At 32.6% G+C, this 23,968-nt stretch overlaps 1 protein-coding gene across 3 annotated transcripts in view; it reads right to left on the reverse strand.

The window, feature by feature from the left end:
• Positions 1 to 22,757, reverse strand: part of LOC145246794 (telomerase protein component 1-like) — a 715,591-nt gene extending 692,834 nt beyond the window's left edge. For 2 of the 3 annotated variants that reach the window (XM_080108593.1, XM_080108592.1), the window contains exon 1: positions 22,445 to 22,757. The gene's annotated coding sequence lies outside the window, so the exon portion shown is untranslated. The remainder of the gene's footprint in view (positions 1 to 22,444) is intronic. The other variant, XM_080108594.1, reaches the window with a different exon arrangement.
• Positions 22,758 to 23,968: the final 1,211 nt, after the last annotated feature.

Consider the following 23,968-nt stretch of genomic DNA (forward strand, 5'->3'; position numbering starts at 1 on the left):
AATGTTGAACCCAATAGAGTTAACAACAAACCATTCAGCTCTGTATGTCAACAGACTGCGAGCTTATTTTAGTAAGCTCCCACCGATGCACACTAGGAAACAAACCATTAGATCTTCGGTCCCAAAGGACATTTCGTCTTGGGCTCATGTTTTTCTTAGAAAGGACGCCGTGAAAGCCCCCCCCCTAACTTCACCTTATACTGGCCCTTATCGCGTGCTTTCATGTACCGATAAACTTTTTACTTTAGATATCAGTGGTAAAAGAGAAACTGTCTCTATTGATAGAGTAAAAAAAGCCTTTCTTGACACAAAGACACACGAGCCACACATTCCCCCTACTTTCACACAGCATCAAAATATGCATACACCTGAATTAAATGCTCCAAATGAAGACAATCATATCACCACTACACTTAGTGGTCGACAGGTACATTGGCTGAAGAGACTGTGTAAAACTTTTTATTTCTGTTAAGAAAATATTTTTTTCCCTTGTTTTCCCTTCTTTACAAAAAAAAAAGTTGCAAACATTCCCCAACTTTTCACACAAAATAAGAACATTTTTTTTTCTTCCTCGTAAAAATAAATACAGCATCCAGTTTGAGGAAGAAGAACTCGTCCTTACTAAGAGAGACACCAAACGGAACGGTCCCTCTTTTCTTCGCTATCTCTACCTCGGTGTTATTTCTATCTGTATCAATGATTCCACGAGGAATAACTACCGCGATAGCACCAGGTAGCCGGAGTCCAGCTTTTGACAAGGAACATATCACATTCTCCTTAAACCTTTTCTGTGTTACATTTTATGAAGTTGTTGCGTTTGTCATTTCAGAAGCTTGTATTGAATTATTTTATTTTATTAGGTTGTGCCCTAAAAGCATTTAAAACCCTAAAAACTACTCAAGCCCCTTCTACTATATAAAAAGCAGTTGTTTGTGTGCTTGTCTGCTAAAAGTAAAAAACTACTAAACAAAGATCGATCAAGTTGGAATTGCCATGACTAGCATTGCCTCGGATGTATAATATCTAAAATTTAGAAAAAAAAAATTTATTCTTTGAGAGTAAACAGGATAAGTTTTTGTTAGGGGGCGCCTATTTTTTTTTTTTTTTAATGTAATTATGTAGTAATTTTCAACAAAAAAAATGTAATTATGTAATTAGAAAAAACTGTCGCGTCATTCATTGAAATATTCTGGAAATGAGATAATTTCTCTTGGAATAGGGTAGGGGAGGTCATGAGATCATCATCAAAATGATTTCCATGATTATTTTTTGGAGCGAGAGGTAGGGCAGTGTAGTATCTGTTCTGTGGTCATGAGATCATTCTCCAAGGCATTAGTTCCTTCTTTTTTGGATAATATGGATAATGTATCTTTTCTGTGGTCATGATTACCATCACCTCTTGGGGAGGGGGGATAGTGTTGTATCTGTTCTATTTTTATGAAACCCAAACATTATCTCTTCCAGTTTTGGTTAGTAGAGGTCATATAGTATTTGTTCTGTGGTCATGAAACCATTATCAAAGGGATTAGCAATACCTTTTGGCAAGGAAAAAGGTTAGTATAGTATGTTGTTATGAGACCAGTCTTCCAAGTATTATCTCCTCCTTTTTTGAGTAACTATTTTTGTAGTTATGAGATCATCATCAAACGGATTACCATCACCTTTTCTTTGAAGAAAGAGGGTAGAGTAGTATCTGATCTGTTGTGAGACCATCCTCCCAGGCATTATCTCCTTTTTTTGGTAGTAAAGATTATGTATCTGTTCTGTGGGCATGTTTCCATCATGACCAAGATTATTATTACTTCTTGTGTGTGTGAGAGACGGGGGGAGGGCAGTGTTGCATCTAGTATCTGTTTTATTGTTGACTATCCTCCCAAGCATTATCTCCTTCTTTTTGGGTAGTAGGGATAATGTATATTCTATATTAATGAGACCGTCATTACTAGAATACCCATCAGCTTTTTTACAGCACAGTATTCATTCACCCGACTGCTTTTGGGGTAATAAGGATAATATACTATCTGATTTGTAATCATGCGATCATCATCACAGGGATTATCATCACCTTTTATGGAGGAGGAGGAGGAGGAGGAGGAGGAGGAGGAGGAGGAGGAGGAGGAGGAGTGTTATCACAACTATTCTCTCAGGCATTATCCTTAGAACTGAAATAAAGTAGGGAGAAAGACAGAAAAATGACAGAGAGGGAAAGAGAGATAAAGATAAAGATTATTATTGCCAAAACTGATGAGATAAACAGAATTACCCGGAATCAAGAATCATTGCTGAAAAATAATGTAGGGAAACCTGAAAAGCAAATTGATGAAAGAGTTGCTTCTGATGACTTCAAGGACATTCAGTTCACTGACAATAGACGATTTGTCTGTCAATCTTGCCAAAAGTTGCTGGGAGAAGTAGTAGATAACATGAAGAAAAGAGTCATTGTTGATGAACATCTTAAAGTAACTAACAGTGATCAAGAAAACTTTATTGAACTTTTCAACTTGCTTGGCGAAAGCACTTGGAAAGTACAAGAAATGCAAGTTCACTGGATTGCAGCTGAAGAACAACTTGCATCATGAAATCAGTGTGAATGACTTCAGAGACTTTGTGGAAGATGTGCTGAGAAACTACTGTAATTGCACTAAAATTAATACCACAAAGTAAAAGTGTACAAAAAAGCAAAAAACATCATTAATACTATAGCAATAAGCTCGGCAGAGGCAAAAAGTGGATTTTTACTCATGAATATTATCTATTCAAATAAAAGAGCAAGGCTTATTGTTAAGAATGTATCAAATTTGATGATCATTAATATGATTGACCTTTGGAATTATAGAATGCCACTTCTGCAGCCAAAACATGACTCAGGAAAAACCAGTGCTGATGATAATAAGGTGAAATCTAAGAAAGCTAAAGACTGATGAAAATAAAGTTGCTATTTGGAAATATTTAAAGTAAAAGACTGAAACTTCTAAGTGCATGTCTAATAAAATTATTGAAAGATAAAGCATTTTTGTTATTATAATTTTCTTTATTTCATTATGCAGTATACACACATAGATAGTATTATCAAAATATTCCCATTATTTCTTTTCTTAAATTCAAAAATGATTATTCACATATTTCAATTGGAGTTTTGCCTCCAATTATCAATATTTAATATAGATCTATCCAATTATCAATATTTAATATAGATCCATTGAATTATAAATGTTTTCACTAGTAATTCAATACAATAGATTTGTTGCATAGCGGGGGACGCATAACAGGAAGGAGAAGTCATTTATAACGGATGTACACAATGATATATAATATATATATACAATTTATAATAGAAGAGATATAGATGTGTAATTTAATTTAAACACGGAGGGGAGAGACATCATTGATGACGGGGAAAGTGTTTCATATAAAGTTCAATATTCAAGATGATGGGACAGCATGATATATAATAACAGGACAACATATTACCTTGTCGAACTGACGACAAAGACAAACGCTTAGAAACAACTTTAAGACATTTATTTCCAACTGGTGACGAGAATGATGAGAATCCAATGCCATGTTAGATTTCTACATTTTGTGTTCCTCTCTCTGCCTCGCTTCTGAAAGGGGCTTAGGCTAACTCAACTCTTCCAACTGCTCATCTCAACTCCAAACTCTAGTCTAACCTAACTGGATATATTGAATCTACATTTCTTTGTGACGTCAGAACGTGGACAACATGTGCCTGTTTTGCACATGGATTATTGCATATGCTTCCAACATGTGTTCTGACAATACAAAGACATTCCTTAATTTCCATTGTCCCATTCTACCTGCTCTGACCTAACTTTGTTGTATATTTATTCATACTACAATGGAAAATTCATTGAATTCCTGGAATCGCATTTAAAAATATGCATTCATTTTAACTTTTGCTAGCTACGTTCGATTCCAGCATTCTACTTTAATAAATATTATTTTTGATCCTAATTCATTTCATTTTTCTAAATACCAGGAGCTTTCCCCTTCAATATACAACAGATTTATAATAATGTAATGCCCATAAGGCACTATTTCCTTAGCTTATATAATTCCCAAATCATTATTAATAATTACTATAGAAGAATTTGGAAAAGGCTAAACTCAAATGTATTCTGAAATGTACTTCCTTCGTTAGAACAATAGAACTTCTTGGTATGAAACAATTTTTCAAGGTCAAGTTATCAAGGATAATTTAGTTCTTTTTTTTTTTTTTCTCTTACAATATGGCTTGATGCTTCATCTTTGCATTTGGATTCGATTGATTTGTTAGTCTCCACCGTCTGTAACTTCATAGAACCTGTTCCTAAGATTTTTGACTCCCACCACTCAGGAAAAACATTACTCTGCTTTTTATACTATTCATATAAGAAAGCTACACAGTGTTGCCCGGGAGACATAATATTAATAATAAGTAATGTAAATATGAGAGGTCGTACATAGTGATCCAAAAGTGTTCAATATACTAGTTAGAGCAGGAATGCTTAAATACAGCATTCTCCGAGAAAAAAGTACTTTTCTGTCCTATGTTATGAACAGGAGCCAAAATAGTAATAATACAGTATCATATCTGATAAGTAATATTTAGTTAATGTAAAGTGCTCAATATCTTGGATAGAGCAGCTATCTTTACTCATGACTTTGCTTAGGTAAAAATCCATAGTAGTGCTTTTATACCATTTTATGCAAGAAAAGATAATCTGCCTTACCCATGAGCCATAATATTAATAAATTATTTCAGCTTTTTTCATTAATTTTTTTCATTTACTTTTTTCAAAAAATCAAACTAGGGTTGTTGTTGGTGGCCAATCCCCAACGTCCTAATGTTAAGAATGGCTTTCAAAATAGACACCTCTAACCTCTTCATGTTATTAACATTGTATAGAATAGACACGACCAACCTCGCCATGGTAAGAACAGCATTCGAAATAGACACTCCATTTTATGAGGGGGGAAGGGCTGTCTAAAGCCATCCCCCCAAAATGGGGGGGGGGGTCAGTGCCGTTTTTTGTTTTGCCTAATCACCCCAATCTAGGCTCGGTGCAACTTTGATGTAGGGGGCTACAACAACTCTCTTTTGTTAAGAGATTTGGCGGACGTTTATGAAAATTCCACAATTTACATTTTTTTCTTTCTTTTTTCACATTTATCGCACCAATAACAAACGTAACTTTCAGATAAGGAAAAAGTAAAAATACAAAAAATAATTTTTTCATGACTTATCATCAGGGATCAGTTTTCAATTATAACGTTCTCCTGAAGTGAACACGTACTTTGTGACCATCACTGAGAAAAATATTGTTGCAATATTTTTCTCTGTGATGGTCACAAAGTATGTGTTCAATGTAGTAGAATGTTAATGTGTAAATAATGTTAATCCAAATAATGCATAATGCCATGTGTAACTTTCAACTAAATGTTATGGTTAATTTTTTTAAATATCAGTCTGTAAAATAAAAGAAAAGCGACGATAGTAAAGTATAAATGATTTAAAAAGAGATCAGTTTATTTTAGCATTGGTTAATTTAGGACGCGGAAATCGGATATGATTTAAAGAAAGCTGCGACCTATTTTTTTAATGTAACAATGTGTAAATAATGTAAATCCAAATAATGCGTAATGGCATGTGTAACTTGTATGTAAATGTAAAAATCAGTTTGTAAAATAAAGAAAAAGCGACTATAGTAAAGTATAAATGATTTAAAACAATCTGTGGTGAATAATCGGCCATATTGATTAAGGGCTGCGGTGTTCGTTTTTTTGTATGTTTGTGTACAATCCGGAATAATAGAATTTCATCATCACAGCCAATTAGAATAGGTGGAATGTTATTGGGGAGAAAGCATTATTTTCGAATAGTGAAGTGCAATGGTAGTTGTAGGTGTTTGAGTATTTAATCCAGTTAATAAGGGTGTCAGGTAGGTATAGTTATAATGGTTATATATAGTGGCAGGACGATTAATCAGAATCAGAATCGTTAATCATAAGAATCGTGTATTTTGGGGGAGAATCAGAATCGCATTGTTAAAAAATACCTTAGATTTACGATTCTTTCATTACGATTCTCTTATATTTTTGAGTTGAACTGTTTGTTTGAAGTGAGATTAATGCTGTCAAAAATTTATGATAAAAATTCATAGAACTTTTCATAACATATTTAATATGATGTACAAGAATTTTACTAACTACTTTAAAGGTAATCTTAATGAGTTTCGAAATTTCTTTGAATTTTTTCTTTCTTTAATTCTTTAAATTAAAAATTTCTTTTTTTTACTTTTAGCTTAACTTGCTTTTATATTTCACCATTTCGTTTTTTAGTAATAAATGCTTCTCTACGTTAAAAACTGACCTTGTGTCTAACTCTGCCCTCGTAGGGAGGCAAGTAAATAGAAGTAAATAGAACGTAATGTACTTGCAATAACCCTTATCCCTGAGTGGCTTCCGGGCCTTGATAAGTGGTGATCACTGTGTAAAAAAACAAAGAAAGTAATATGGTGGTTGAAAAACGTTTTTCAACCACCACAAAGGCATTACAATACATTTAAACCCTGAAGAATTTACGTCGTGCACACTTGTTGTTTTAAGTTAATTAGCCACTACTTTTTAAAAAAAAAAGCACTTTAAAATAGTAAAAACACTGAAGGTTTTTTTCCGTTCAGGCGCTCCTATTATCCCAAAGAACCAGCTATGTAAACACTTTGCAATATTTTTCAATAATTATTTTTTTCAAAATTCTTTACAATCAACTTTTATTTAAAATTAAGAAATTATTTTCTAAAATATTTTGTTTTTAAGTAAAATTAAGAAATTAATTTTAAAAATATTGTTTATATCCATCTTCATTCAAAAAGGTTACCTTGCGGTAGCTTCACTGGTTGTTAACCTAAATTTTCCGAATGTCAGAACGAGGCTCGTCTGCCGAACCTACTTATCTAAGCTTCAACGATTTTTGTTATGATTTTATCTGTTTTTTGGATGGATAATTTTTTTTTTGCCGGAAGTTTATGTAATTATTAACAGGAAAATTGGTGAAAGTCAAAACGGAATCTGCACTATTTTTCAATATTATTTTCAAGTTTAATTAAAGTTTTATGATACCCTTTTGTTATTATTGTTTTTGTATTCTTTTGTTATTTTTATTTATTTATTTATGAAACAAAATTATTTATCAAACAAAATGAAAGCAAAGCATAGCAAAACCAAATAAAACAAAAAAATTTGGTGCTTATTGTTACATTGAACAGAGGAATTTACACCGATTAGCACTATAAACACCGGTGAGAGAGATATGACTGCACTTCAACTGCTAGCCGAGTACCCAGCAGATATACACGCTTTCCAATCTTTCCGAACCTCGCCTTGATTGTTCTTATTTTCACTGTTGTTCTACGGCACAACAGATTGGTGACAAGGAATTGAAACAGCTGTCACTGCAGAGAATCACCAAAAGTGATTAGAATAAAGATTCGTAAAATCTTTATGGCAGAACACCTTCGTCATTTCAACAGATATTTGGATACGCAAGGATTAACAGTTAATTAATTGCTACAATAGAAATTTGGCGACGGGAAAAAACTTGCTACCAAAATCTACAGCGGAAAACGCGAATATTGTCAATTATTTAATAATTGAACACAATTGTTTTAGAAAGGGAAAAAAGGTTCATTTTTTCTTCACCAGAAGCTATTTTTCTTACAGTAAGAATTTTCTTCAGCAAAGTTAAATGCCCAAAACCAACTAGCAAATACCGTGTAAGCTTATCGGGTCATTCCATGTCAATTCACCAGGCCATTACACCTGCCGACACCAAATTACTTGAAATTTGGCACAAATATTTCCCTTCATGAGTTAGGAAAATATGCCAAATTATTTGGTCCTAAACCTTACCGTTCGGATTTTAGGGGGGTGTAAAATTTGCATATTTTGCTTCTAAATTAATGCCGCGAAACGTCACGGGATTTCAGTGTTTTATTAAATTAAAAAAAAAAAAATACTTCCACATATTCAATATTTCTGAAATTTGGTAGGAAGGGCATTTAGGGATTGTAGAATCCGCAACCCAATGTCAGAAAATAAAATTTTGCTCACCCAAAAGCATGTCTCCCAAATCATCAATTTTTATCTATGTAGCTTACAGTCAGTCTAGAGAAAATATGTCCTCTTCAATTTTCATATTTTTTTCATAGCATCTACTATGACTGCTTAAGTTCTCAAAATAATGTTGTGAGGGTTTCTAGCCTACTTTAGAAGATATGGCCCTGCAAAGTTTATCTTTTTTTCTATGTACGCATGGTAATTCAGTGAAAGATTGATAAAGACAATCATCCTAATTCTCTCAAACTCCTCAAATGTTCATATTGTGCTAAGTAATTTCTTAAACTATTCAATAAGATAGTCTTTGTTAATTTAAAAAGAAAATAATTTAAATATATTTTGTAGATATTGCATTTTGTATAGTACAGATAGATTGTCTTTAACAAGTGATAAACATTGACTCATGCATTAGGATCAACATTTTATAGAGTTTTTGTAGATGGCATTAAACATTATTTTTTTTTACAATTTTTCAAAAAGTATTTTCATTAAACTAAAACCTCTTTTTATTAAGAAGAAAATTATAATAAAATGTATTTTTCAATAGTTTAAAACACTATGAAGCTACACTGAGCAATAAAGTTTTGTAGATTATTGTTTAAACAAGATCTCTGATAGGTAATAATTGTAATAAATTTAGAATTAGGTCAACCGTGAACCCTGAATGACCTTCCTTTGACCCAGACTGGAACTTGTCTGTGGCACCTAAAATATTTATTAGTCATTTTTCTTACAGTATCCAAAGAGAAAGGTGACATTTTCCTACTTGGAAAATTGAATAATTGAAGTAGTTTTTTTTTTTTTCAGATAAAGATGAATTGTTCTATTTGTACTGAACTAACAGTTTAAACAAGTACTAATTTATTCCATGATAAACAGTTTGGATTAATTTCAGTGGATCATTTGGATGCAATGGATGTAAAGCTATAGGACAGGACTTGATGAGGATAAAATACTATCTGTGACCATCACAATCAGACCTTGTTAACTAAGTATAAGTGACTGAGTTGTTGCAATCCATTAAAAAAAAGAAGCAAATTAAAGGCAGCTTAAAAGCAATTTCTTTGAAGTTGGCAGATAAAGCAAAGGCTAAGTTGTTACTTATTCCAGGCAAGAAACTTTGTCCTAATTGTCGAATACGAATCAGCAAACTTCTTGATAATGAAAAACAAAGGTGTGTATTTGATGAGGAAATGCAAGAGCTTGATGCAAGTACTTCAATAGAAACAGAAGACAAATATCAATGAATGTTTCTCTGCTATTGGAATTTCTCCAATGAAAACAAAAGGGCTTCATGACTCTGGAAAGGCTCGTTTAGGTTAGAGAAAACTTTGTTCTGCAATCAATAGGTCATTAAACATTCACTGAGCTGTTATGCGATGAACCTTTAAAATTAAAAAATGAGATTTTAGATAAAGCTAAGTGCTTTGATAAAATGATAGAGGTTCTTGCAGCAAAAGTGAAGACTGTGGAATCCACTAAAATGAAAATACAGATCTTGACACTGATCACACAAAAATTCATGAATGCATTTGGTGTTTCAGAACACATTGTACGCAATGCTCGCAAATTGTGTTTCGAAAGTCGTATTTTAGCTGTGCATGAACAAAAAAGAGTCAAGTCTTTGTTGATATTTCACAGTTAGTGCAAGTATTTTATCAAGATGATGAGTACACTCGATTGATGCCAGGCAGGAAAGACTATGTTAGTATTAAACGTAATTTATATCAGTAGAAGAGACTCATATTGTGCAACCTAAATGAGCTCTTCAGAGCATTCAAAGAACAGAACCTAACAGTATCTTTAGAGTTTTCAAAACTTTGTAGTCTTAGACAAAAATGGTGTGTCCTTGCTGGTAGCGCAGGTACACATGCTTATATGTATGCACTATTCACGAAAACATCAAACTATTACTGGAACCACTGAATGTACTGTATCAAGATCCTTTGAAATATATTGTCTGCAATACAAGTAGTAGACTGTGTATGATGATTCATAGGTGCCAAAATTGTCCTAAATCATCATAGAAGCTGGAAGAATTTCTTTATGACACCGTTGAAGAATCTATTATTAATGAAAACTCTATTGAGTTCTCCCAATGGACAACAAGTGACAGATCAACTTTAATAGCTCATAAGAAATCCTGTCAAGCTTATGTGGATTTAGTTATTTTGCAATTAAATAAATTAGCACCTCATTCTTACTTGGCGATATCACAATCCAGATATTTAAAGCAAAAAAAGAACATATCAGTAATAACGAAGTTTTATTTTTTGGGGATTTAGATGAAAATTACAAATTTGTTCAAGATGAGATCCAGGGTTTTCATTGAAGTACCTCTCAATGTACTTTACACCCAGTGGCACTCTATTTTAAGCTTGAAAACATAATGCAAAGTCAATGTTTTTGTATCATATCAAGTGACAACTCCCATGATCTGGCATTTGTTTATATGGTACAGAAAAACATTATCGAGGTGATCAGGGCTAATTTGCCAAATGTTAAAGGTAAATTATCGGAGAAAAAAATTGTATACAAAACCATTTAATCTATGTAAACAACAAAATTTGGTGCACAGTATAGTTTAAAATTTATATATTATTATCACATTCTTTTAAATGAAAAAAAAAAGTTTTAGATTAATAGAAATAACTTTTTGAAAACTTGTAAAAAATATAAATAATTTTTAAAGTGATGAAATTGAAAGCATTTTTTATGGATAAACAAATATATAAATGTTTAGTGCCAATTAAAAATATTCTAAGTTTTAAAAATTCATATGCATTTAAAACAAAAAAATCAAATTTTTGTTTCATGAAAATAATGAAATAAATTTTTTTTTAAAATTCAATCAGAAATAATTTCTTTTAAATTAATGTTTAATGCCATCTACAAAAACTCTATAAAATGTTGATCCTAATGAATGAGTCAATGTTTATCACTTGTTAAAGACAATCTATCTGTACCATACAAAATGCAATATCTACAAAATATATTTAAATCATTTTCTTTTTAAATTAACAAAGATTATCTTATTGAATAGTTTAAGAAATTACTTAACACAATATGAACATTTGAGGAGTTTGAGAGAATTAGGATGATTGTCTTTATCAATCTTTCACTGAATTACCGTGCGTACATAGAAAAAAAGATAAACTTTGCAGGGTCATATCTTCTAAAGTAGGCTAGAAACCATCACAAAATTTTTTTGAGAACTTAAGCAGTCATAGTAGATGCTATAAGAAAAATATTATGAAAATTGAAGAGGACATATTTTCTCTAGACTGACCGTAAGCTACATAGGTAAAAAATTGATGATTTTGGGGACATGCTTTTGGGTGAGCAAAATTTTATTTTCTACCAGGTATGGGGTAAAAATAATTAAATATTGGGATTCTACAGTCCCTAAATGCCCTTCCTACCAAATTTCAGAAATATTGAATATGTGGAAGTATTTTTTTTAAATTTTATAAAACACTGAAATTCTGTGCCGTTTTGTGGCATAAATTTAGAAGCAAAATATGCAAATCTCCCCCCCACCCCACCCCAAAATCCGAACGGTAAGGTTTAGAACCAAATAATTTGGCAAATTTTCCTAACTCATGAAGGGGAATATTTGTGCAAAATTTCAAGGAATTTCAGTGTCGGTGGGTGCAGATTTCAATTTTTAGCTGGTGTTTTGACATGGAATGACCCTATCGTTATTTCGATAACATCTGGGATTTGAAAAAACAAAAAACAGTCTTGACTTTGTCAAGACAAAAAGAGACCATGAAAAATAATTATTCACGTATGTCATTTATGCTTAGCAAACACGTAAAGAATCATGTCATTTTTTGTAAGACGCAAAGAGGGTAAAAAAAAAAAAAAGAAACTAAAAGTTTCCAATACAAATTCGTCGGATATTTAAAGCAACAAATTTTATTTTTGCTACGTAAAAACAAGTGCAAATAAAAATATGTGAAACAAATGTTATTTTGCTGGATTGTTTCTAGTAAGATTAGAAATATAGCGTTCAACAAATTAAGTTACAAAAGGACTGCTAAACTGTGGTTCTTCAAACAAAAGAATTAGGAAAGACAACTTGGTTGATTTTTTTTTACTAAGGAATACTTATTTAATACAAGCGTAAATTGTAAACTGAATTCGTATGATGGATGCGAAATTCAAAGATTCACTGTTGGAATTGTCCCAATTCCAGGCAGAGCAAAATCTCACATTGCAAAAGCAGCAAATTCAACAGCAAGTAGGAAGAGAAGAGAGATTTAAATAAGCATTTGAAGAAAAAATGCTTCAACAACAGAAACGCTTTGAGGAAATATTCATGAAAACACAGGAAGAACAAAAAAAATTTAGGAGACGACACAGTTAACTAAAGCAGACGATAATCATAACGCATTTTCTCAAACAGCTGTGTGGGTCGCTATTGAAAATTTCAATTATAATCCAGAAGGCGATGTCACTTTTGTCCAGTACTATAGACGATATGAGCATATTTTTATATCGGCTTGTAGTACCTGGTCAGACACAAAAAAAAGTTAGGCTTTTGCTAAAGAAATTGGGAACAACCGAGCTTACAAAGTTCGTGGATTTTATTTCCCCAAAAAAGACGAGTGAGTTGAGCTTCCAAGAAACAGTTACGCTACTTACAGAACAATTTTCTGCAAAAACGTCCATAGGCGATATAAATGTATGAATGTTACTAGAAGAGAGGAAGACGACTACACTACTTATGCAAGTATAGTGAACAAGCATTGTGACGATTTTAAACTGGAAGAATTATCATCAGATAATTTTAAATGCTTAATATTTGTGCAAGGGCTGGTCTTAAATAAAGACGCTGAAATCAGGCGTCATGTTTTAAATAAACTCGAAAACGAACCGAATTTAAAACTACAAAACTTAGCTGAAGACTGAACGGTTTATTGCATTGAAACCAGACAGTCGTGACATAGAGGAAAACGGAGTGTCGCATATTAAAGGTCCATCAAAAGAAAAATTTTACTTCAAAAAATAACCAGAGAAAGAAACAGGGAAAAGATCCACCTGGACCATGTTGGAGGTGTGGAAATAAACATTGGTACAATGAGTATCTCTACAAATTCAAACAATGTGACAACTGCCACCAGAAAGGGTATAAAGCATCGCATTGTAGAAAAAATCTGGTAGAAAGACATCTATTAAACTTACGAAAATTGAACCTGAGGAACAAAATATCCGGAAATATGTACAGATCAAAATGTTTAAAAGAAAGTAAGGCTACAGCCTGATAGTGGGTCTGACATTTCCATTATTAATGTACAGCCATGGAAAAGGTTTGGGAGACCCACTATGATCAAATCACATAAAACGGCGAGAAGCATCAGTGGCGAAAAAAATTACCTTCAAAGGAGAATTATTGATGAATATTTTTTTCCAGAACAGGGCCGAAAAAGCAAGAATTTTTGTCATGCGAAAATCAAACAACCTCTTTGAAACTGATCTGTTCGAAAAGTTTAGACTATAGGATCTGCCTTTAAGCTCATTTTGCCAAAAGGTTGAGAATTCGAATCTGGAGGTAGATAAACTTAAGAGAGAGTTAAAAGAGAATTTCTCAGACATATTTTCAGGCGGTTTAGGAAGGTATACAAAAGCGGTAGCAAAATTTGACGTAAAATGAACAGCCAGTGTTCAGAAAGAAAAGAAATGTTCCATAGGCCGCTATAGAACAGATAGATGGTGAATTAGAAAGACTCGAAAACATGGGTGTCATCGGAAAAATTGATCACAGTGAGTAGGTTGCACCAACAGTTTACATTAAAAAGAAGAGTAAGGAGATTCGGGTTTGCGCCGACTTTGCGACAGGTTTAAACAAGGCATTACAAGATCACCATTATCCTCTTCCGAGCCTTGAAGAGATATTTGCGAAACTGAGTGGAGGGAAATATTTTTCTAAAATCGACCTCAGTGACACATACTTACAAGTTCCAGTTAATGAGGAGTGTTCACAGCTGCTATGCATTAATACCCATAAGGGACTGTACAAGTTTAACAGACTTACTTTTGGGGTCAAAGTCGCCCCTGCGATTTTTCAGCAAATTATGGACATTGTGTTAAATGGGTTGGATTTCGCAGTAGGGTACCTGGACCATGTGTTAATGAAAAGCGCTAGCAAAGAACAACACAAAGCTCATGTAAACCAAGTATTCAAAAGGATCCAGGATTATGGATTTAAAGTAAAACCGGAAAAATGTACATTTTTCATGGAGAAAAAATACTTGGGGCAAATCATTGATAAACATGGAAGAAAGCCGGTACCAGGTAGATCGAGTGCAATAAAGAATATGCCTGTTCCAGAAAATATTGCGTCTTTACAAAGTTTCTTAGGTTTGGCAAATTACTACAATGTATTTGTGCCAAATATGCATAAACTAAGGTTGCCTTTGAATGAACTGTTAGGAAAGACCAAAAATGGGTCTGGATGCAGGAGTGCGAAGAAACATTTTGGAAAATTAAAGAGACTTTAACGTCTGACTTGTTTCTGGCACATTATAATCCCAAGCATGAAATTATAGTTGCAAGCGATGCCAGCTCCTATGGCATAGGAGCATGCATTTTACACAAAATGGATGATTGCCAGCCGAAAAGAACTACTCACAAATTGAAAAAGAGGCGCTAAGCATTATATTCGCAGTAAAGAAATTTCATAGTTTCCTGCACGGTAGGCAATTTCTGTTACAAACAGACCACAAACCATTATTAACGATCGAAAAAGGTACAACCACAACATACGGCAAATAGACTCCAAAGATGAGGTACCATACTTCTGAATTACAATTTTTAAATGGAGTATGTACCATCTAAAAAATTTCGTCATGGGTTATTGAGGTTAATACCTAAGCAGACAAAACCATTGGAGGATATGGTAATAGCAGCTATTCAAGCGAAAGTTGAAGTAAAAAATATGTTACGTGACATAATAAGAGAACTTCCAGTAACGCTTGATGAGATTAAGAGTAAGGCAGAGGTGGACAAATTTATTATATGCATGAAAGAATGAATCAACAATAACGAACTGGATGAAGAAATTTATTCAATTGGCGATAACGTCTTGTTATATAGCGACAGGGTCGTAATTCCTGCGACATTACAGAAAAGAATGCTCAAGGAATTCCATGTAGGACATCCAGGTATATCAAGAATGAAAAGCCTTATGCGCTCTTTCGTTTATTGGTCAAACATGGATAAGGATATAGAAGGAAAAATCAGGGAGTGTAGAGGATGCGCATTAGCTATGAAAGCTCCTCCGACTCAGTTCGGATCGTGGGCCAGACCGACCTTGGTCTAGGATTCATTTAGATTTTGCAGGACCGCTAGATGGGTTCTACTATCTCATTGTTGTAGACAGCCTATCTAAATGGTCAGAAGCATTAAAATGTAAGAATCCCACATCCGAGGTAACTATCAACTTCCTGTATGAACTATTCGCTAGATTTGGAGTAGTAGACTGCATTGTTACAGACAATGGAACCCAATTTACATCTACCGAATTTAAACATTTTTGTGAGGATCATCTAATCGAGCATATAACCATTCCGCCATACTACACAAGAAGTAATGGACAAGCAGAGAAATTCATTAACACATTCAAAAGAGCTCTGAAAAAAGCTAGTCGGTTGCCAATGGATAAGTCAATCCAACAGTTTTTACAAGTCTACAGAGTCACTTCGAATGCAAACATCAAAATGTCGAAGACACCTGCTGAGGTTATGTTCGTACGCAAGGTTAGATCGATTTTTCACAAGTTGTTACCAAACCAGGATAGGCCAAACCTCAAAAAAACGATAACAAAAAAATGGTATAAAGTTGGTGAAAGTCTTCTACAAGATTCACAAAAATAATAAGACTTTCTGGGAGTCGGGCATTGTTGAGAAACAAATAGGCAACATGGTCTACATGATTAAGGGACCAGACTTTGTGCATAAACGTCACACTAACCAAATTCGGAAAAGATACTCGAACAGTGAGGTGACCAAATCGCCCGAGGAGGACATCATGGACACAGTGTTTGATACTTTTCAGGTGCCATACCAGAGACAGCTCTGGAGAACAGATCAAACAGAAAACGGAAATCAACAGAATTGATTAGGTTTTTTTTTTTTTTTTTTTTTTTTTTTACACAGTGATCACCACTTATCAAGGCCCGGAAGCCACTCAGGGATAAGGGTTATTGCAAGTACATTACGTTAGTGTGGAGATTTGATGAAGTGTTTACTTAAGGGGGTGGTTCATCAGGAACTTGTTAACGTTGGACTTGAAGACATCCAAGTTGTAGTCCGGTGGGAAGCAGGCAGATGGAAAAGAGTTCCACAGGCGTGCAGTTCTAAGAAAGAAGCTTTGTTCATGGAATCCACGTTTTGATTTAGGCACAGATATAGAGTGGGGGAAATTTTTCACAGTGGATTCAGCTAGACGGGCGTTTTTCGTGAAAGATTGGCGAGGGGGGACCAGAGATTGGAGTTCAGACGAGCACCTGCCATGGAAATAACGATAAAACAGGGATAGGCTCGCAACGTCTCTTCTGTGGGAGAGAGGTTGCAGGGTAGAGAAAAGGGCATCCCCCACTAAGCCACGAAGTCTATTTTGTACTCTGTCAAGGCAGGATAGGCTGTTTTTAGCAGCTCCTGCCCAGATATGGCAACAGTATTCCATCCTTGGACGTACTTGGCTTTTATATAGATAGAGAATTGCATCAGTAGTGAGATATCTTCTGGAGCGATTGATTAGGGTGAACTCAAAATAAAAACGTTATTAATCCCAGACGGGATATTTTTAAGGGGGAGGGGGTGTTATACCAGCCTTCCTTGAACAGAGGAATTTACACCGATTAGCACTATAAATAGCGCTAGTAATTCCAACACCGGTGAGAGAGATGTGACTGCACTGCAACTGCTAGTCGAGTGCCCAGCAGATATACACGCTTTCCTATCTTTGTACATTATTGTTAATACACTTGTTCCTTAACCGAATCTCAACTTGATTGTTCTTATTTTCACTGTTGTTCCACGACACAACACTTATGCAGTTATGTTACCGTTATTTTTTTTGAATGGTTTAAGTGCCTCGCCCAATGTTTGAAGAGTTTCTAATCGTTTTTTTAAAGGAAAATTGGTGAAAGTCAAAATTAGCACTTGTGGCGATAAACAAAAAGTTTTAGCGTGTACGTACCTCTCAATTGAATGTTGTAGATCGAAACACAGTGAATTATTATTTGGTGCTAGTGCACTTATTGATCCGCGCTATTTTTAAATAGTACTTTCAAGTTTAATTAAAGTTTTACGATACCTGTTTTTAATAAATTGTTAGGTGAAAGTACAGAATAGGTACACAACACCCTCCTGTCCCCATGTTAAGAATGGCTTTCTGAAAATAATGGCATTATTTCAGCACGGCTCAATAAATGCATAAGTACCTTTTATTTTCTTGAATAAAATAAAAACTAGTCAACAAGAACACTACTGTTTTTGTTTTAATAATTATTTTTATTCAAAAATAAAAAAATAAAAGTTTCAATTGTTCAAAACATGTTTTTTCCCCAAAACTTATTGGGATTTTTTTTTAATTACTATATTTTTCATGAACATGCTCTAAAAATGTTTCAAAATTAATATTTTTTCACTTTTCATGTTATAAGCCTCTCTATACATGGCCTCATCGACATGAGACCATTTCATTTCTCCTACTGATCTTCTTTTAATACGAAACCAGTAGGCTTCAATATTGTTGGTGCAAACACCAGTAAGCAGATCCACCAAATTTTTTGAATGGTTTACAGTCCCGTGAACATAATTAAACTTGAAAATAATATTTAAAAATAGCGCAGATTCCATTTTGACTTTCACCAATTTTCCTGTTAATAATTATATAAACTCCGGCAAAAAAAAAATATATCCCCCCCCCAAAAAAAAAAACAGATAAAATCATAACAAAAATCATGCGCAAATTTCAAGCCAAAATAAATAAAAAAAAAGAACAACAAAAACTAAGTTACACACGCAAAAATTCTTTCCTTGTAAAAATAATAACTTCTCCCTCAGTCGAACAACATGCAAAATCAGAGCCGATACGTGTTTCACTACAGGGGTAGCATTCGCAAATGTCCGCGCTTTTTCTTTATATTTTTTAATATATAAAATAACTCCTGAAATTGATTGTTATTAATTTCATAGTGCATGTTTAATTCATGGTTAAAATACTTGTTTTGAATATCTTCAATGAAAGAAATTTTACAAAAAAAAATCAAATCGTTTTCGAAATTCCCTTAATTGTATTTCCACTTTTTCGCTGTACCAAATTTTTTGCTACACAAAAAGTTTTGATTATATAATGGTATATTCCAAAACAACAATTCCACGGGAATCGGAATCGTAGTTGATATCAAAATAGTTAACCAACATTTTCCTGGAATCGGAATCAGAAAAAATTTAAGAATCGTCCCAACACTAGTTATATATTTACCCCATCCTTACTGGGAGAGTGGGAGGACTTTTCAGATAGCAGGGACAATACAAATTATTTCATCTATAGATCTTGGCAATCGTGATAATGTCGCTCATAAGAAGTAAGATAGGATTTTATTATAACAAATAAATGTATCTGTAACGGCGTTCAAAAGTTACATAAGATGGTGGGTAAAAGATTAAACATAATAAATTTGTATGTGGCATCTGTTATTGCAAACCTATTCAAAATTTGATCCAGAGGAGAATTTCTACAATCAAAATATTATATATAGGAGATAACATAGCATACTAGACGAGGAACATGGTGTTTCCTGGGTCCATAATTAAAAAAATGGTCAATACTCTGGATAAAAATAAAGAACTTCTGACTTTTTGCATAATGTTGTTGCACAAAAAACATAATCCAAAGTGATTAATATCCTAGATAGAGCAGGCATGTTTAAAGGCTGTGTTACATGGGCACACCAACATCATTGTTTCTAGTTTACATTGGCCAATAATCATAATGAAAGTAATATTACATATGGGAATCATAATAAAAGTAATATTACATATGGGAATCATAATAAAAGTAATATTTCATATGGGAATCATAATAAAAGTAATATTTCATATGGGAATCATAATAAAAGTAGTATTTCATATGGGAATCATAATAAAAGTAATATTACATATGGGAATCATAATAAAAGTAATATTACATATGGGAATCATAATAAAAGTAATATTACATATGGGAATCATAATAAAAGTAATATTTCATATGGTAATCATAATAAAAGTAATATTACATATGGGAATCATAATAAAAGTAATATTATATACGGGAATCATAATAAAAGTAATATTACATATAGGAATCATAATAAAAGTAATATTATATACGGGAATCATAATAAAAGTAATATTTCATATGGGAATCATAATAAAAGTAATATTACATATGGGAATCATAATAAAAGTAATATTACATATGGGAATCATAATAAAAGTAATATTACATATGGTAATCATAATAAAAGTAATATTACATATGGGAATCATAATAAAAGTAATATTATATACGGGAATCATAATAAAAGTAATATTTCATATGGGAATCATAATAAAAGTAATATTTCATATGGGAATCATAATAAAAGTAGTATTTCATATGGGAATCATAATAAAAGTAATATTACATATGGGAATCATAATAAAAGTAATATTACATATGGGAATCATAATAAAAGTAATATTTCATATGGGAATCATAATAAAAGTAATATTACATATGGGAATCATAATAAAAGTAATATTTCATATGGGAATCATAATAAAAGTAATATTTCATATGGGAATCATAATAAAAGTAATATTACATATGGGAATCATAATAAAAGTAATATTACATATGGGAATCATAATAAAAGTAATATTACATATGGGAATCATAATAAAAGTAATATTATATACGGGAATCATAATAAAAGTAATATTACATATAGGAATCATAATAAAAGTAATATTACATATGGGAATCATAATAAAAGTAATATTTCATATGGGAATCATAATAAAAGTAATATTTCATATGGGAATCATAATAAAAGTAATATTACATATGGTAATCATAATAAAAGTAATATTACATATGGTAATCATAATAAAAGTAATATTACATATGGGAATCATAATAAAAGTAATATTTCATATGGGAATCATAATAAAAGTAATATTACACATGGGAAATGCTACTAATCCTAAGTAGAGCAGGTGTGTGTTCAAACGCAACGTTGTTCGGAAGAAAGAACATTTTTATGTCTTTTGTAAGATTACAATTATTACTTTTGGTAATTTTTATATATTAACTTTGTTCAGACTATTGTCTTTATCAACATCACATATCTTACTATATTGACATGAAGGGGGGTATGAATTTATCATTACATATTGTTCTACTTGGTGTTGTTAAGGATAAAAAATTATATGATTACAATTATTACCGTTGGTTACTGATATCAACTCTCTTCATACTATTGTCTTTATCAACATTATAATATGTTGAAATGGAGTTAAGGGGAGGGGGGAAAATAAGAATTTACCTACATCATTTATTCTATTCAGCATTTATGTTACTCAACATTATGGTACTAGTGCAGTTATTGATCAGTGCTGAAATAATAACATTATTTAGAAAGACATTCTTAACATGGGGAGGGTGATTCTGTACTTCAGCCTTACAATTTAATAAAAACAGATATAAAACTTCAATTAAACTTTAAAATACTATTTAAAAAATAGCACGGATCAATAAGTGCACTTGCAACAACATTATTTTCATTATACTTTCATTTCAACCACACCACACACCATAGTGTTTCCTTACTGAATTACAGTATATTTAATAAACGGAGGTGCGGTAACAGTAACAATTGTTATATGGACATTGTCCATGAATGACAAAATTGTCATTATTAATAATTTTCCTCTTTACTTTGATTTTAATGGTACTGTTAGCAGTGCTGTGAAGACCCCCTTCCTCCTTTTTAACATTACAGTATTATATTTGGTAAGTGAAACGGGGGGGGGGGGCGGTAACAGAAAGTTGATTTTTAAGGGTATTCGAATGTAAACGAGAATCACCCTCCCCACTCCACAATTTTAACCGGTATTCTGCAGTTGGTATTTTTTTACGACTTTACCCAGGGTGGTATAAACACCCTCAACTTCCCCATGTATCATAATCAAAGGCTTTCGGAATACCCCCCCCCAACCTCGAAAACTATACTACATACTAAAACATACTATAAAAAAATTATAGGGGAGGAGATTCTCGTTTAAGTCTGCCCAGGTCTCTATTCCGTATTGTTTTCACTGGTCGCCATGTTTGTTGTCGCGCGTGCAAAAAACTTTTGCGCCCTAATTCCCCTAAGTCAACTTTTTAAAGGTAAGTGTTTAGTTGATAATTTAGCGCACATTTATTGCCCTTAGATTGTAAATGTCGAGTGACGAAACTTAAAGAATGCGTATTAAAAAGAAAGAAAGAAAGAAAGAAAGGGGAAAAAATCATTCAAAAATAAAAATCGTCCGTTTGTGATGTTGGATGACGAAACGAAGATAATCATAAATATGTGTATAAAATAATCGGAGAAAGCGAAATTTAAAAAGAAAAGACAAAACTCTGCTAAAAAAAAAAAAAAAAAAAAAAAAAAAAAAGGCTAAATTCGCGAAATTTGGCCGAAAACATCGAGTGGTTCTGAAATGGATGATCGATTTACTAGCACCTTGCATTAGAAACTGAGCAGGCTACAAATATTTAAATATTAACCCCCCCCCCATTTTTTTTTTTTTAATAATTTGGTAGACTAGTAGCCATTCATTCGATAAGAATTCGCTGAAAAAAAAAATGACAAAAACACGAAAATAAAATAATATAGAAGAATGGAAGCTATTTCAGGTCCGCTGCTAATTTAAAAAATACAACGTAAATGAAAAAAAAAATCGTTTCATTTTGCAAAACCTTTGTAAATATGGGGTGACGAAACTTGAACATAACCAAAAACTTTCATCAGAAAAATATAAAAATGAAAACAAACAATCGTTAACGTGTAAATTCATCGCCACTTTTCTTTTTATCGTTTAGTTTTATGCGGTTTTACTGTAAAATTGAGTTAAACTAAATCAGAAGTTGACCAATATGACAAACAAATTTGAAATTTTACAATTATTACTAGTACGTACGACAAAGTAAAAACCACACCCAATTTCAAAATATTTTTTCCCCTATTAACAAACGAAAATAACTTTTAAAGGGCATTTTTTTTAATTTATTTTTACCTTACCTTAATTTTTTAAAATAATTATTTTACAGTTTCTTTTGTTGTTGTTTTGTAGTATTGTTATGAATCCATTTTTAATAGTTAAACGAAGTGACCGATCATCTGGTTGGAAAAAGAAAAACTGGTTTCCTTCCTTACTTTCTTTCTTTTCTTCCTTAGCAACTAAAACGACGACACGCACCTTTGAACAACATTAGCAATGATTACGTCGGAGGGCGAAGTTCTGTTTTTTTTTTTTTTAGTTATAATACTTAAACACATGAACTAAAAACAACAATAAAAGACAACATGATGAAAAATAAGTGTTTTAATATTTATTTAATAATACGCACTTTATTAATCGGATAGCCGGAAGGAGGGCACTCTTAAACACGTGCACACCAACTGTTATGAAATTCCTTCGTTGCGTAATTCCTTATTTCGCCGTCAGACATTTCAACAAAAATTGGTATTATTATACAAACACCGTGACAGCGTTAGGGTTAGGGTTAGGATTAGGGTTAGGGTTAGGTTTAGGGTTTAGGGTTAGGTTTAGGGTTAGGGTTAGGGTTAGGTTTAGGGTTAGGGTTAGGGGTTAGGGTTAGGGGTAGGGTTAATTCGCTGTCACGGTGTTTGTATAGTTTTACCCAAAAATTAATTATGACGAAATTACTCCTCCCTTTTCTCTTGATTTTTATTCAAACACTAACTAGCGGGTTCACCCGATCTTGCCCGATCGTAAAATACGCTTAAATATATTTTAATTCATGCAAATTTTGTATTTATTATTACAAAGCCAATTAATTCACTATTGGGTAAATTTTTACCTGGTTTCCACCTTAACATTTTTCTTTAAAATGATGACTATAAGGTTTTCGGGTATACTGAAAACGAATATCGCATTTAAATTTTCCGCAAATAAGTAACTTTCCGGATATTAAGCAATGTCATTTCTTATGTTATTGCTGGTGGCCATCTTGGTACGTATCAGAATTTTTGTAGGAATTTTTGACACCCCTAACACGAAACTGCGAATACAATGCCTTCGGGACAAGATCAAAGTGTAGTATCTGTTCTTCAGATGCTGCACTTCTATTTCTTGTTCTCTTTCGGTGGAGGAGAAATCCTTCACGACTGAGACAATTTTTATTTTTGTACCTTTTCTCCACGTTAAAAAACGACCCTGGTGTCTAACTCTGTCCCGTGGGGAGGCATAGTAAATAGGTACAATATAAAAATCTCGTAATTTCTCTGTTAAAAGTGGGTTATTTATTTTCTTTATGGATTATACTTCCAAAATAAACTATTACAGTTGTTTTAAAAGTAATAGAAATATTTTTTTTTTTAAAAAAAACAGTAATGAATTTTCCGAACTCAATATTTTTCAATTTTTAAACTTTAAAAATCTATCAAAATTTTTCTATTGATTCTATTTTTACGATATTTTCAGGGTCAATGTGAAATTTTATGTTCTTTCCAATAAATCGAATATAATATTTTAGACAAACGTTTTTTTTTATTCACGCCCCCCCCATTTTTAAGTGTCTA

The sequence above is a fragment of the Euprymna scolopes genome, chromosome 24, assembly GCF_053919585.1.
Source record: "Euprymna scolopes isolate OS-2025 chromosome 24, ASM5391958v1, whole genome shotgun sequence".
NCBI classification, from domain to species: Eukaryota; Metazoa; Mollusca; class Cephalopoda; order Sepiida; family Sepiolidae; genus Euprymna; species Euprymna scolopes.